General features: G+C 41.4%; 1 long non-coding RNA gene across 1 annotated transcript; it reads right to left on the reverse strand.

The window, feature by feature from the left end:
• Nucleotides 1-3,912: 3,912 nt before the first annotated feature.
• LOC143026195 (uncharacterized) lies at nucleotides 3,913-7,653 on the reverse strand. The gene is made up of 3 exons (XR_012966453.1): nucleotides 7,523-7,653; nucleotides 4,200-4,288; nucleotides 3,913-3,943 (listed from the first exon to the last, which is right to left on the reverse strand). It is a non-coding gene; the product is annotated as an uncharacterized LOC143026195 (long non-coding RNA).
• Between the last annotated feature and the right edge of the window lie 9,180 nt (nucleotides 7,654-16,833).

Below are 16,833 nucleotides of genomic sequence, written 5' to 3' on the forward strand. Positions count from 1 at the left end.
ACCTAATTATAAGAAGAAGGACCATGCAGATCAAAACCAGGAGAGACGAAATAGAAAGAGTTGAACTAAACAAGCTTATCAACGAAAGGCAGAGATCAGACAAAAGAAAAAGAAACATGGATGAAATACAAAAAACTATTCGGAAGGGTAAAAGTATTAAAGTGACCGAGCGCAAACATGTTTTAGGAAGACATCAAATGATATGTTTGAAAGATAGAAATGGAGAAATAATTAAATGTAGAGACAAAATAATAAAAAGAGTAGAAGAATTTTACCAAGAGCTTTACTCGTCAAAGACCGTAGTTGAGTCAGTAACTTCATGTGTAGACGTTATTAGTGTACCAGAGATTACAAAAGAAGAAGTAGAATTTGCTCTAAAAACTATGGAACAAGGAAAAGCACCTGGGGAAGATGGTATATCGATAGATCTGTTGAAAGACACAGGGAAATTAGTTCATATTAAATTTGCTGAGGTGTACACCCAGTGATTACGTCAAGAAAGCGTCCCTAGTGAGTGGTGCAATGCTATAGTGATTTTGCTTCATAAAAAGAGAGACCAGAAGAACCTTAGTAACTATCGACCGATTAGCTTGCTATTAAATGTATATAAAGTATTCTCCAAGATCATTACAAATAGACTAAGTCAATTTCTAGATGGAAACCAACCGAGACAACACGCAGGCTTTAGGAGCGGATATTCGACTCTAGACCATTTGCAGGCGAAAAAACAACTAATCGAGAAAACGACAGAATACAATATACCTCTGTGTTTAGCTTTTGTAGATTACGAGAAAGCCTTTGACTCGGTAGAACAAATAGCAATACTAAACTCGCTACGCAAACAGGGCACAAACGAACAGATCGTAAAAGTTTTAGAAAAGATTTATACGAAAGGTACCGCTATAATTCGACTACATAAAGATACAGAAAAGATCAAAATCGAGAAAGGAGTATGGCAAGGCAATACAATTTCACCCAAACTATTTACAGTTTGCTTGGAAGATATTTTCAGAAGATTGAGTTGGGAAAAGAAAGGTTTAAAGATTAATGGCGAATATTTGAACCACCTAAGATTTGCGGATGACATTATTCTTATTTCAGAAAGAGCAGAAGACATGCAAGATATGCTGAGTAATCTAAACAAGAAAAGTCTCAAAGTAGCTTTAAAAATTAATAAGAGTAAAACCAAAGTAATGTTCAACACGAAAGTTCAAAGTAAAGAGACTATAATTGGTGATGAGAGTCTTGAGGAAGTTGAAGAGTATAGTTATTTAGGCCAGATGGTGAAAGTGACGAAAGATCATGATAATGAAATAAAAACACGCATTACAATTGGTTGGAAAGTGTTTGGTAAGTATAATAAGATCCTAAGAGACTGTCTATTTTTATATTTTAAACGTAAAGTTTACGATCAATGCATTCTACCAGCAATAATCGACTTGGAAACTAACGAAGGCAATAGAAACAAAATTAAGGACAGCACAGAGGAGAATGGAGAAATCAATGATGGGAATAACGCAGAGAGACCGAAAGAGAGCAAGTTGGGTGAGAGAGCAGACTGGAATGAAATATATTGTGGAAGCAGTAAAAGAGAGGAAGTGGAATTGGGCAGGTAAGTTAGTGCGAACGACTGATGAGCGATGGAGCAAGTGTGTTACTGTGTGGACGCCGCGAGATGGGAAGCATGGAAGAGGGAGACCAGACAGAAGGTGGGGAGACGAGATTGAGAAATTTGCAGGAGTGACGTGGCAGAGGATGGCGCGGTCAGGTAAATCATGGAATGCTATGAAGGAGGCCTTTGTTCAGCAGTGGACTCAGGATGGCTGATTTGATTGATTGATTGATTGATTGATATTAAGAGATTATTTATCTAACTTTCTCTATGCATTTTTTCGGGAGGATAATACAAAAGGCATCAAAATGTTGTTATATTTTATATTAATCGCTGTTTCAGCCATTACACGTAACCGTCCCCAGGGTAAAATTGAATACAATACCAGATCATATGGTCCCCTCCAATTCGTGATCGTATGGCCGACGTAGCTTATATGGAGAAGCTTGCACACGTCTTCTGAGCATTCAGATTCGTATACAATGCCAGCTTCCGACTCTTTAGGTCCTCTCGGGGCGATGCTATTCCTCATAACAAGGAAAACCACCGCGTTGGGGCGGCCATAGGCACTCTAGTCAGCATACATATCTGTAACCCCGACGGAGAAGATCTTACAGAAGAGCGTGTAAATCACCATGGTTTTGGATCACGAGTTAGACTGCTAACCGACAGCTATTACCCTCCCGAGTGAGAGTCCAGAGTTCATATGTGTGTGTGTGTGTGTGTGTGGGTGTGTGTGTGTGTGTGTGTGTGTGTGTGTGTGTGTGTGTGTGTGTGTGTGTGTGTGTGTGTGTGTGTGTGTGTGTGTGTGTGTGTGTGTGTGTGTGTGTGTGTCTGTGTGTGTGTGTGTGTGTGTGTGTGTGTGTGTGTGTGTGTGTGTGTGTGTGTGTGTGTGTGTGTGTGTGTGTGTGTGTGTCTGTGTGTGTGTGTGTGTGTCTAGATATATATATATATAGATATATATATATATATATATATATATATATATATATATATGTATATATATATATGTATATATATAAATACATAAATACACACACACAAATATATTTATATATATATATATATATATATATATATATATATATATATATGTATGTATGTGTGCGTGTGTGTGTGTGTGTGTGTGTGTGTGTGTGTGTGTGTGTGTGTGTGTGTGTGTGTGTGTGTGTGTGTGTGTGTGTGTGTGTGTGTGTGTGTGTGTGTGTGTGTGTGTGTGTGTGTGTGTGTGTGTGTGTGTGTGTGTGTGTGTGTGTGTGTGTGTGTGTGTGTGTGTGTGTGTGTGTGTGTGTGTGTGTGAGTGTGTGTGTGTGTGTGTGTGTGTGTGTGTGTGTGTGTGTGTGTGTGTGTGTGTGTGTGTGTGTGTGTGTGTGTGTGTGTGTGTGTGTGTGTGTGTGTGTGTGTGTGTGTGTGTGTGTGTGTGTGTGTGTGTGTGTGTGTGTGTGTGTGTGTGTGTGTCTGTGTGTGTGTGTGTACATCTATATATACATTTATTATGTGCTGCTTTTCATAACACTATATGAAATCCACATATATGACGATTTTCACATGCCACCACATCCAGGAGGTATATCAGCCTCTCCCTGTGGACAGCCTCCGTCAGTCCGTACGAGTTTATCTATGCCGATATTTTGAGCTGCAATGGCGGCGTTGATCCCAGCCATTTCCACGCCGGCAGGTGGTCTGGTCCGTGACAATATCCATATCATCTCTGCAACAAAGCAATGTCTTATATAACGGTTGCGTTACCATTCTTTAAGAAACATTTTTTAATTACCTAAATGAAAGATGCCCCTAGAGCTTTAAAAAGGAATGTTAAACTTTCACCCGCCTTTCAGACATTCGCAAAGAATAGATGATAAGAAAGACATAGCGTTACGATGGTGCGCCTTCCCCGGGCGCCCCGCTCCGGTGCTCTGGCGCGGTCTACTCCCACAACATTGCATTGCATTTCATGCACACAATCATACATTTTCCCTACAAAACCACTTCAAAATGTCTTCCAGTAAATGTACAGTGAAACATACTATTTTTCTTTTTTCCACAAAATATCATTGTGGAATAGGACTGCGTTTTATGTATGGTTGCGTCTTATACATTTATACACATACACATATATATACATACATTACATATACAGTCTGGCATATGTACATACATCTAGTGTACATGCACCTTATATACCATTCATTCATGTGTTCATTCTTATGACTCCTTTACGAAAGAGTTATGACTTACCCTTATGCAGGAAGCCGTAGTTTTGGCAGCTAACGAATATGGCGAAATGAAGGTTAACTCTTTCGACCACAGAGAAATTGATTTCTCTTTTAACTGCGTTTGTTCACGGCGATGTAACCACATCACGCGGTGTCATTTCGAGTCAGGTCAGATTAGTTCATGTGGCACCAAGCCAAAGGGAAAGAGTCAGCATATTAGAACGAAAGCACTGCAACTTTGTACTCCTACATATTATTTCTCAGAAGTGGAAACATTACTTAATGATAAAGAAAGGGGACAGGAGACTGGGTATTTGAGGCGTTTAGGAAGACTATATGAAGGGGACTTGAATGACGGGTTGTCTACTTACTCACTAAATCAGTGTTGTATATGCCTGCGAAAATTCCGTCATCACCGACCGGAAGCATGGTGCCGGTGACCGTAGTGTCCGAGCCAAATCTGAGAGTGGAGGAGAAGTACAAGTGTCATGCTGTTGGTCATCATATATGTATGGCAGGGAAGCATGACGTGATTTAACAGATTACAAGAGAGAAATGATAGTGGCGCGTCGTCTTTATTTAGTTCAGTGCTAGGAAGTAGCCTTCGTAGCTTGAATGCTTCTGTTTTTCAATTCTTTGAGGCAGAGAACAGCCAGGTCGCACGGGCAACAGAAGTTATAAAGAAGCAAGAAAACATAAAACAAACAAGTAGATGGGCCAACTGGTAGATGTTGCACCATATTGGACATTTGCGTATTTATCAAATCTAGCCCTAAAACTACGAACCACATAATATTCCGTTACCACTCTAAGACGTTTATCACATTCACTGACAACGCGGTCATCGAAATTACTTAGCAACTCATAACACCAATGCACAGTGTATGCACTAGCTGCTTCTTAGTAAACCAATAGTATAAACACAAATACAACACACTTGATATCACTATTTTAAAAAGTATTTAGAGGAAGAACCCGTCAATTTCAGATATTATCTTCACAATAATGACTGAATATTGATAGAGCTTAGAAAAATATCTACACACGCGCGCGCGCGCGTACAGACGCACGCACACACACACACACACACACACACACACACACACACACACACACACACACACACACACACACACACACACACACACACACACACACGATGAATGGAATAAACTTAGTAACCATGTAGTAAGCGCTGAAACTATCAGTTGTTTTAAAAAACGATTAGACAACTTTATGGATGGGGATGACAGATGGTGATGGATACGGAGCTGCCTAGTGTAGGCCTTATGGTCTTTTGCAGTCTTCTTTATTTCTTATGTTCTTATGTTCTTACATACACACACACATACACACACACACACACACACACACACATATATATATATATATATATATATATATATATATACATATATATATGTATATACATGTATATATATACATGTATATATATATATATGTATATACATATACATATACAGATGCATACATATATATATATATATACAGATATATATATATAAATATATATAAATATATAACAGTTAGGCATCTTCAGTGCTAATGAGTACAGTGTGTGGGAAATGATCATAAATACACAATGCACAGATCACAGACACTTCCGTGCTGATCCGGTTGACCAATCAAGAGGCAGGACGCTAAGCTCCGCCCCCAGGCCTAGCGGCTGAGCCGTAAGCTGACCTCGATGTCTTTTGATGTGGGAATAATAAATGGATCCGGAGTCTGTCTGTTCATCGTAGGGTTTTTATCTTTTATGTATAAGGCTTCTAGGATATGAAGGCGTGTGTGGTTTGTTTCTGTCTGTAAAATAGTGATGCCCTCCTCCAAATTCTTTCTTGTCAGTGGGGTCTGATGTACGTCTTCGTGGTGTCGCTTGATAGCGCCATTGGAGAGATGAAGGGTGAGACGCCTCGTAAGCTTCGTCGTAGTCATCCCTATGTATGTTTCATTGAGGGCTTCACAGTTCCCTTTTCTGCAGGAGTATTCGTACACGAGATGGCTACGCTGAAGTTCCGGTGTCCTCTGGCAGGGGTTGTTCTTTATAAGGAGTTGGGATGTCTTCATGTTTTTATAGAAAATAACCAGATCTATTTTGTCGTTGTCGTTGGTGGGTTTCACGTCTTTGTGGATGATTTTTATAAGGGCTTCCTCATCGGCTCTATAAAGGGTGGACATGGTGTTTTGGTAGAAAATTTTGATCCTGGCTTCTCCTACTGGCTTTTCTGCTGGGGTTGAATACCATCTGTCAAGGTGCTTGTTGATGGCGATTTGCACCTCTCTATTAGAGAAGCCATTGTTTACCAGGACCTGCGTCGTTCTGTCGAGCTCTGCGTGGGTTCGGGCCCAGTCGCTACAGTGCGTCAGTGCCCTTCTGACATAAGCATCGATTGTGGACCTCCGGTAGCGTTGAGGGCATTCACTGTTGCCGTTGAGACAGAGTCCTGGGTTGGTGGGCTTTGTATATACTCCGGTCCTAAAATCTTGAGAACTGGCTTCAACCTTTACATCTAGGAAAGGGAGCTGCTTACTGATACTGTTCTCTGAAGTTAAGTTTAGGCCGGAGACGCGCTGTAGGTTGCTCCTCAGTTCTTCAAGCTCCCTACGGTCCCTCACGAGGACGAAAATATAGTCTACGTAACGAACGGATATGGGAGGCTTTCAGAGCCCATTATAGAGCCGATGAGGAAGCCCTTATAAAAATCATCCACAAAGACGTGAAACCCACCAACGACAACGACAAAATAGATCTGGTTATTTTCTATAAAAACATGAAGACATCCCAACTCCTTATAAAGAACAACCCCTGCCAGAGGACACCGGAACTTCAGCGTAACAATCTCGTGTATGAATACTCCTCCAGAAAAGGGAACTGTGAAGCCCTCAATGACACATACATAGGGATGACTACGACGAAGCTTACGAGGCGTGTCACCTTCACCACGAAGACGTACATCAGACCCCACTGACAAGAAAAAAATTGGAGGAGGGCATCACTATTTTACAGACAGAAACAAACCACACACGCCTTCATATCCTAGAAGCCTTATACATAAAAGATAAAAACCCTACGATGAACAGACAGACTCCGGATCCATTTATTATTCCCACATCAAAAGACATCGAGGTCAGCTTACGGCTCAGCCGCTAGGCCTGGGGGCGGAGCTTAGCGTCCTGCCTCCTGATTGGTCAACCGGATCAGCACGGAAGTGTCTGTGATCTGTGTATTGTGTATTTATGATCATTTCCCACACACTGTACTCATTAGCACTGAAGATGCCTAACTGTTAGGCGAAAGCTCTGCATAAAATTTGAGAAGATAATTACGATGCCTTTACTTATACCTCCAATGATATTTGGTCAGGTAATTAAAGAACTTAGCACGACTCAGCGCGCCAGCATAAGAAAAGTCGAGAGTGTCAGCAAAAAACTCGTGAACGCAGAAGCTGCTGCAAATTTTAATGACATTTGCCTTAAAGAGGATCTGCTGCCCAACTATAGCAATATATATATATATATATATATATATATATATATATATATATATATATACATATATATATATATGGCTTGCCACAGCAAAGGGAAGGCGGTGTTCCCCTCCTCTTCAGTGGTGAACATCCATAAAGACCAACATAAAAATAAAGGGAACAGCTAGATTCCTTTGACTTACAGTTTAGTATAGGTGTTTCGTACAAGGATGGGATCCCCAGGCGCTGCTTGGGTGAAGATAACCCTTCCACACCTATTCGTGAAATCAAGGTGTCCCTTTGACCGGAAGACCTCGTACCAGGTGCCCATAAACTGCCAGGGGAAAAGGATAACCTTGCTTAGAATCATCATACGGAACAATGCAGGGGTCCCTCTGACCTTGATAGAATAGCTTGTTTTAACCAAATTATATATAACTGATATTCGACCTTCCCACCACCTATTTCTTGTGCCTTGACCCAACAATCAGTCAACCATCCAATAGGGGGCCGACGACGTGAAAGCAAAAGTAATACCTTTCTTTTAGCCTCTAATTGGCCGAGCCGGGTTGCGTATCACGCGTGTTTACCTCTGACTGGCCGAGTCAGGCTGCACGTGACGCATCTTGACTTGACCCCTGATTGTCCATAAATACTGCATCTGTCGGGTCGACTGTTACGTGGCCGAATCAGATTTGCAGTCCCATACGTCCACACAGGGTGGAAAGGATACATAGTTTCATTTTAATATTAATCCTAGATGAATATTAGCATTTACCAAGTGCCTCTGAGTATTACTAAGAGAACACCCTTGCTTAACGAGGCGAGATTAGGATCAATCGTTCTAACAATGGGAATAACACACTGCTCTACCATTTTTTATTTGATATTCTCAAGAGTTGCTGTTCTAATGCACTGATCGTACGACTTGTCCTCACATTCACTAGTCGTCGACTTTGCCTTGCGACTGTTTGGCCTTTAGTTCCTCCTCCTCCTGACTCGTCCTGTCACACGATTGGGTGCTGCTGTTCTTCTTCGTAGGTTGGTGTGTCCGACTTGGGTAGGCAGTCGGGTTATGAGATGTTTTCTACTCTTTAGAGTTATTTTGTGACTTGTCCTCATATTGTGGCTCATGTGGACGGTGTCCCTCGGTGATCAGCTTTGCCAACCGTGAAATCCACATTTCATCGCCTCATCTCAGATTTATGTTGGCTGTTGTCTAAATAAATACCTCGTTCTCAAATTGACTTCCCTTCTTTTTCATGCCCCAAAAATATATGTTAGATCATTCCTAGTCTGGTATGTGTCCCGCAAGGTTCACATACACCTCCATCGCAGTGAACGTGTGGTGGTGTCTCAAATACTCTCTGTGCTCATTATGTTGTGTCTTCATCCCTCTGCAAGATTCGGCTAGGTAGATCATGTAGGAAGCTATACATGGAATGGACCACACTATGTTGTTTTGGAAGGGGCTGGTTGGCCTATTCACTTTAACCAAGTCAAGTTTGCTGATGCCACGGGCACCAACTAGTCTTGTGCCGAACCCTCTCAAAATATCGTTGAGAATAGAAGTACCATGGGTTAGTATAACTTACCTGGTGCAGTCTCCGTCCTTAGGGCGTCTTCCATTTCTGTGGAACGTTTCCCTCGTGTCATTATATGCTTCTTGTAAAAATCCTGTATTACATTTGTGTATGACTCTCAGGAAGAATCCTATGTGGCAAAACTTCACGCTGTTAGTGTGGGCACTTGGGGAAGCATTTCACTCACCAGATACCTATATGACCACCTCCATCTCGAGCACAAACACCGTAAAATAGTACGAATAGGTCTCAATAGAAAATAGGACATCATATAAGTCATACTATCGAACGACACTTCCATCTACAACGATACCTTGAGAGCATTCAGCATGTGGCACGATGGTACACAGCTTGGTAATTCTGAAAATGACCACTCACTACCAACCAAACAACCTGGAATACTCAATCACAGCTGAAACATTCCACACTGTCTATGTGGGCGAATCAGGCACAGGATTAGAGAAACACATTAAAAAGCACAAAACAGAATTCAGACACCACAACACGTCCACTGCAAAAGTGGTCTATGTGGACCTCACGTGGAATCTTGGCATGGACTGTTCTACGGATTCGAGACATGGATGGACAAGGGAACTCTTGGAGCCAGCATTTATCAAGGCAACAGTCAACATGAATAAGAGATACGGAAATGTATCGTGAGTATCACAGTCGACGGAAATGCTCATAGGGGATAGGCGACAATTCAATGCAAAAGAGGAAACAAACACCCATAGCACGACTATCCACCCAACTCAAACAGACAACCCAATCAACCAATGGCTGGATACCAACTGCCACGGAACAGCAGCACACCCAATCACATAATAGAACTAATCACGAACGGAATGACTGGCGGTTTAAGAACCAATCGAACCATCCCCAGGTCATAACACCAACTCTTAAAAAGGACATAAGTCGAAACCGGTCGACGAGTGTGTTATTCACTTGAGAAGGTACTCCCAGGGGCCCATGTTTCCCTCCCTTCGTCATCTCATGCACGTCTTCACAAAATTAATTTCACACCGTCCTAAAAATGTTCATGAAACTAATCCTAGAGAATTTCTTCAACAGTACATAAAGGGCCAAATATCTAGCCTAGAATGAACAATTAGATAAAATAGAAAAGTAGAAATTTAAAAAGTGATGCTAAATTCAGGGTTTTTGTGACATACCATACAGTTATCCACACACATTTTATTTATTTTTTCACTAAACAAATAAGTAAACTTACACAGGGAACGTCAATATTCGTCACGGGAGTCCGTGGGGGACACAGCCCCCATCGGAGCTTCTGTGCCTCGGTGGAAAGGCCCGAGAGAACTAGCAGACCCGTCCACACCAAGATATGTCGCCACACCATACTGACAGATGGGTTCTCCAGGTCCTTTGGAGCACGTGGAAATCCTGATGAGGACTTTGTTACTTGTAGGGTTTCTTCTGCGACTTGTTGATCCTTGTAGCATTTGATGCACCGAGCCCCACCTCCTGTCCGTACACACACCAGAAGCTCTAAATGGAACTCGACCTTTAAAAATGTGTAGGCCCTTCGTGTCACTCCGTCGTACGTTGTGTGAGCAGCCAAGGTCCCTGATGGTGCTCTTGACTGATGGAATCCTTTCCTAATGGAAGAAATAAAAAGATGATTTTTTTTAATAAGAAAGTGTAGAACAGCTTCTCCGATCTAAATGAAATTTTATTACAATAAAATTCTTTTGGTAGGTAATATGATTTACAGTGTTCAACATCCCAACTTTGATCAACTGCTCGTATTTTAGAAGCCATGGACATATTTACAAAAATAACCATGAATACACAAATATATTTGGATATCTATTTGAAATAGATATCCAAATATTCATTTCATCAAGGAGGATCATAGCCTAAAAAGCAGTAAATTCAACAGTCATAACAGCTATAGTAGTAGCAGCCAGGTAGCCTCAATCGATTTCATCGAGTCCAGCCTGGCAACAAGTGACCTCTCCCAGTGTTCAAACATAATATATATTAGAGACTGTACCTCCTCCATGAACAGATGTTGTGACCTCATTCCCGACGAGACTGTTGATCTCTCTCAGTTAGATGAAGATGATCCCCTTATCTACCCCATCGTTATGGAGGAGGTAAAGGGGGTTATCTCGGTTTTAAAACTAAAATCCCCTGGCCCCTCAGGTATCGATGCACACATATTCAAACGTATGCCAGACAACATAATCTCACACATGACGATACTATACAATAGCTGACCAACCTCTGGGTACTTCCCACAACTATTCAAGGCCTCCCACACCATCCTCATTCCTAAACCCCAGAAACCCGACTCCGTCCCCCTTTCATACCGGCCCATCTCCCTTCTGGAGTACTTTGGTAAGGTGTTTGAGCACGTCCTATGCCGCCGCCTGACCGTGTACCTAGAGACGGAGAATGTGCTGAGGGATTACCAATTTGGTTTTCGGCCGGGGCGCGGTGCAGACGACGTAATATCCATGATCACTCAATGGGTTCAAAGACCGCCAGACGGTCGCCCTGGTAAGGCCATTTTGGTTTGTAAGGATGTGGAGAAGGCATTCGATACTGTCTGGCATGAAGGCCTTAAGTACAAATTGTACCACAATTTCGACTTTACCCTGCCGTTCACAAGGTTGCTCTGCAACTACCTGGACGACAGGAAAATAAGAATAAAGTGGCGGGGCTGTCTGTCCCAACCTTTTGTGCCGAAGGCTGGAGTACCGCAAGGGTCAGTCCTTGCCCCCACTCTGTACAATCTATATACGAATGACCTGCCAGAGCCAGCTTATCCACGCAACCAGGCTCTAACTCTTTCGTATGCGGACGACACTAACCACATCAGCAGACACAAAACGCTGCAGGGAGCGTTACACGTAATGCAAAACATCCTTGACGGGGCACACGCGTGGGAGCAACAGTGGCGCATTAAGACCAACGCGTCGAAATGCAATGCTGTATACTTCTGCTGCAAGCGAACCAACAAAACAATCACAAACACTCCTCTTAAAATAAACAACACAAACATCCCAGTGAAGGACCATACCTGTGTGCTGGGTAGCACACTTGATAGTGGCCTTACCTGGACCCCACACTTCCGCAAGCAGGGAGCGAAGGCTAGGGCTGTGCTGGGAAAGCTAAGACGCTTCAAAACTGCAACACTGTCCACCAAACGTCGATTGTACCTAGCCCTCGTCAGACCGATTCTGTGCCAGTCCCCGGGACTAAGCCAGCTGACATATCCCACTAATAACTACGAGCACCAGAAGGTTCAGAAGGCCGCTGTCCAGTTCATCACGGATTCGCGATGGAGCGACTTCAGAACCACTGAGTCTCTACACCGAATTTCCAACATCCGTCCACTCAACCAACACAAACACAAACTTTACTCAAGACACCTAGAAAAACTGCACGACAAACACAAACACCTGATACAAAACATTACACCTAGACCACACCGTACAGACTATCTGTCAGCTGCGCCCGTCCCACGTGCGGTGTACACGATAAGACGTGTATAACCGTACCTATTAATAATACACCCCTTCACCAGCTTTGGTGATAGCAATAATGATGAAATAATAATAGTAATAATAATATTGCATGTAGCCCAATAATTGACAGGCTACAAGCATACACAACTCAAACCCAACCTGGGGAAATGCAGGAGAGCTCAAGATACACACACACACCTCTCACGAACATAGCCACGACCCACGCACAAACATCTACACTTACTTTTTCTTCGACTAAAATTTGCTTTCTTTCAAACTTTCTCTTATACAACATCTTCTCATTTCAGTTTACCTCCCACTAAAGATTTTTCCGTTTTTCCACCTTTCTCTCCTACTACGCCTCCTACCATTTTCTGAACTTTTGGTGATTGTAATCTGTTTTTAATCCCGGCGTCGGCGCCGCCGTCCAAGCTCCCAGTCCATTTCTCCCTTGCCACGACCACTAACTGCCCCAAATCGCTCGCTAATTCGCCCGGTGGCAATAGCCCTCTTTTATACACTACTATCTTTTCATTTTCTTACAGACATTCTTCCCCTCCCACAAAAACCGATCCCGCGCAAGCGGGTGGTCTTTCCTAGGAATTCAGAATTCAGAATTCAGAACAGTAGGCAAGGAACGAGAGCCAAGGCTGTATTGGGATGACTTATGCGCTTCAAAACCGCAATACTTTCCAGCAAGCTTCGGTAGTACTTTGCTTTTGTCAGGCCGCTCCTGTCCCAGTCAACGGGATTGAGACATGTCCCACAAGCAAATACGACCAATAGAAGCTTCAGAATGCCGCAGTCTGATTCGTCACGGGTTCGCGATGAAGCGACTTCAGAACCTCTGAGTCTCTACACCTAGATGACAACAATCGTCCGCCCAACCAACACAAACTACACATGAGACACCTAGAAACACTGCACGCCAAACACAAACACCTGAGCCGACACATCGTTCCCAAGCCTCGCCGCACAGACCATTTGTTAGCTGCGCCTCTCCCCAATGCCGTATACACGAGAAATCGTGAATAGCCATGTGAATATCACCCATCATTTTCATCAGTTTTTTTTTTTTTTTTTTCTTTCTTTCTTTTCTCGTCTTTTCCACTGTTCGCTGTCTGTCGTGCACGGTGGCGAGAAGGCAAGACACAGAGGGACGCGAATTCGACTTACCTCTCATAGAAAACATGCACATACCGCGAATAAAATCGCGCCCGCATGCACAAACATTTACACATACCTTTTCTTCGACTAGAACTCACATCCTTTCTAATATTCTCTCATACTACATCTTCTCATTTCAGTATACCTCTCACTAAAGAAAAATCGAAAAATCCGTGTTTATACCTTTCTCTACAAATACGTCTCCGACCCATGCCTCCTGAGCCACAATACAAGCCCTAATGAATATCCCAAAGAAGCGCTCAGTGTCAAAAACCTCCTTTTATAAAAAAAAATATATATATACCATTTTCTTTACCTACAGATCTTCCCTCCCACAAAAGCCGATCCACGAATATAATAAGCAAATTTACGCAATATTGTAAACGTACACAAGGAAATAGATCAAGTAAATTCCCATACCTTTCAAACTCGTATGCCTGCAAGAAAACATCCAACCTGGCTACACCAATATACATATTCAAAATTATACACACACACACACACACACAGCAATGTACATATATATATATATATATATATACATATATATATATATATATATATATATATATATGCATATACATGTACATATACATGTACATATCCATATACATATACATATACATATACATATACATATACATATACATATGAATATACATATACATATACTTATACATATACATATACATATATATATATACATATACATACACATATACATATACAGTGTAACAAAGAATGGAACAATAGAAACAGATTCACTTGAGAAAGGACCTGGTGAAGGATGCGAGAGGGATAACCTCAAACCAGAGTACTAATCAACCATTTTCTTAATTACATAAAATGTATGTATATATATATATATATATATATATATATATATATATATATATATATATATATATATATATACCTATCCGAGAGTTCACACCTTGACGTGGTGACGTGGCTTGAGAATCTTAATGATTACAAAAGCTATGTCGATAGAGAGGAAATCTCTGCAGGGTCACCCATATCGAACAGGTTTTGTAAGAAAGATCAAACAAGGAGCAGCTCAGACACACAGTCGCAGGACCCACTGCTAACTGGCACGTCCCTGGGTGCCAAACAGGGAAATTCCTCATAGATATATGGGGTACCATTATAATGACGGCGTGGACCATTGGACACCCTATAGATATAGGGCATCACCGAATATAATGAATAAGGTGACACCAGAGAAATATCTCACCACAAACCAGTTGGCATGGAGGTGAGATTACTGCCAACCCTCCTTCATAACAAATATGAATATCACAACCAAAACAAAACCGGACGTTCCTGTTGGATCATCGTCTTCTAAAGGTCCAACCGCATTGCCTCGTGTGCTTACGGGCAGTGTACCACCGAATGTGAGTAAGCACTGTCCAAGCAGATCCAAGTCTTGGACAATAAACAACATGAAGAAAATGAAGATCTATACTTACAACGTAAGAAGTCTCTCAGAAGATCATAGGTTAGAGAGTTTAATGGAAGAACTAGACAACATCAAGTGGGACATCGTAGGACTGAGCGAAGTCCGAAGAGCGGAAGAAAACCTGATATAATTACAAGATGGTCACCACCTGTTCTACTATAGAGGTAAGGACAAAGAAAGATCTAGTGGAGTACGATTCTTGATAAAGCGAGAGGTTGCTTGTAACGTAGTCAAATTCAGTAGCTTATCGGACAGGATAGCTTGGATTGTGATTAGGCTGTGCAAAAGATACACTCTAAAAATAGTTCAGGTTTATGCACCAACTTCACAAAGTTCAGACGATGAAATTGAGTCGTTCTATGATGATTGAAGTCAGGTAATGGATCAGGAAAAAAGTAAGTACACGTTGGTAATAGGCGACTTTAATGCTAAAGTGGGGAAGAAGATGGGAGATGAGACTTGCATTGGGAATTTTGGAGTAGGTGAAAGAAATAAGAGAGGCGAGATGTTAGTAAATTTTGCAGAGAACTACAACATGAGGATAATGAACACTTTCTTCCAAAACCGTGTAGGTTGTAAATGGAAGTGGAGAAGTCCAAATGGAACAACAAACAACAAAGTAGACTTCATATTAGGAGATGAGAGCAAATGCGTTAGCAATGTTACGGTGATAAATAAAGTCAACATAGGTAGTGACCATAGAAAGGTAGGTTGCACAGCTAAATTTAATTTCAGAGCCGAAAGAAATCAACTAATTTTGAAAAAAGAAAATAACCTCTGCAAAGGATAAGGATAATAATAAGAACTTTCAGTTAGAAATTAAAGATAGATTCGAAGCTCTAACAACTAATGAGGACAGCGTGGAAGATATTAATTTGAATTTAGAGAATATCATTAGGGAATCGGCAGAGAAAGTAGGAAGTACATAAAACATTATAGAGAACAAATACTCCAAAGCTACAAATGACCTAATTAACAGAAGAAGGACCATGCAGATCAAAAGCAGGAGAGACGAAATAGAAAGAGTAGAACTAAACAAGCTTATCAACGAAAGACAGAGATTAGAGAGAAAAAAAAAGAGAAACATGGATGAAATAGAGGAAACTATTCGGAAAGGTAAAAGTATTAAAGTGACCGAGCGCAAACATGCTTTAGGAAGACAGCAAATGATATGTTTGAAAGATAGAAATGGAGAAATAATTAAATGTAGAGACAAAATAGTAAAAAGAGTGGAAGACTTTTACCAAGAGCTTTACTCGTCCAAGACCGTAATTGAGTCGGTAAATTCATGTGTATACGTTAGTAGTGTACCAGAGATTACAAAGGAAGAAGTGGAATTTTCTCTAAAAACTATGAAACGAGGAAAACCACCTGGGGAAAATGGTATATCAATAGATCTGTTGAAAGACGCAGGGAAATTAGTTTATAATAATTAGCTGCGTGTTACACCCATGCTTACGTCAAGAAAGCGTCCCTGATGAGTGGTGCAATGATATAGTGATTTTGCTTCATAAAAAAGGAGACCAGAAGGACCTTAGTAACTATCGACCGATCAGCTTGCTATCAAACGTATATAAAATATTCTCTAAGATCATTACAAATAGACTAAGTAAAGTTCTAGATGGAAACCAACCGAGAGAACAGGCAGGCTTTAGTAGCGGATATTCGACTCTAGACCATTTGCAGGCGATAAATCAACTAATCAAGAAAACGACAGAATACAATATACCTCTGTGTTTAGCTTTTGTCAATTACGAGAAGGCCTTTGACTCGGTAGAACAAATAGCAATACTAAACTCGCAAACAGG

Source organism: Oratosquilla oratoria, chromosome 6, assembly GCF_046742065.1.
Source record: "Oratosquilla oratoria isolate Oo_2021 chromosome 6, ASM4674206v1, whole genome shotgun sequence".
NCBI classification, from domain to species: domain Eukaryota; kingdom Metazoa; phylum Arthropoda; class Malacostraca; order Stomatopoda; family Squillidae; genus Oratosquilla; species Oratosquilla oratoria.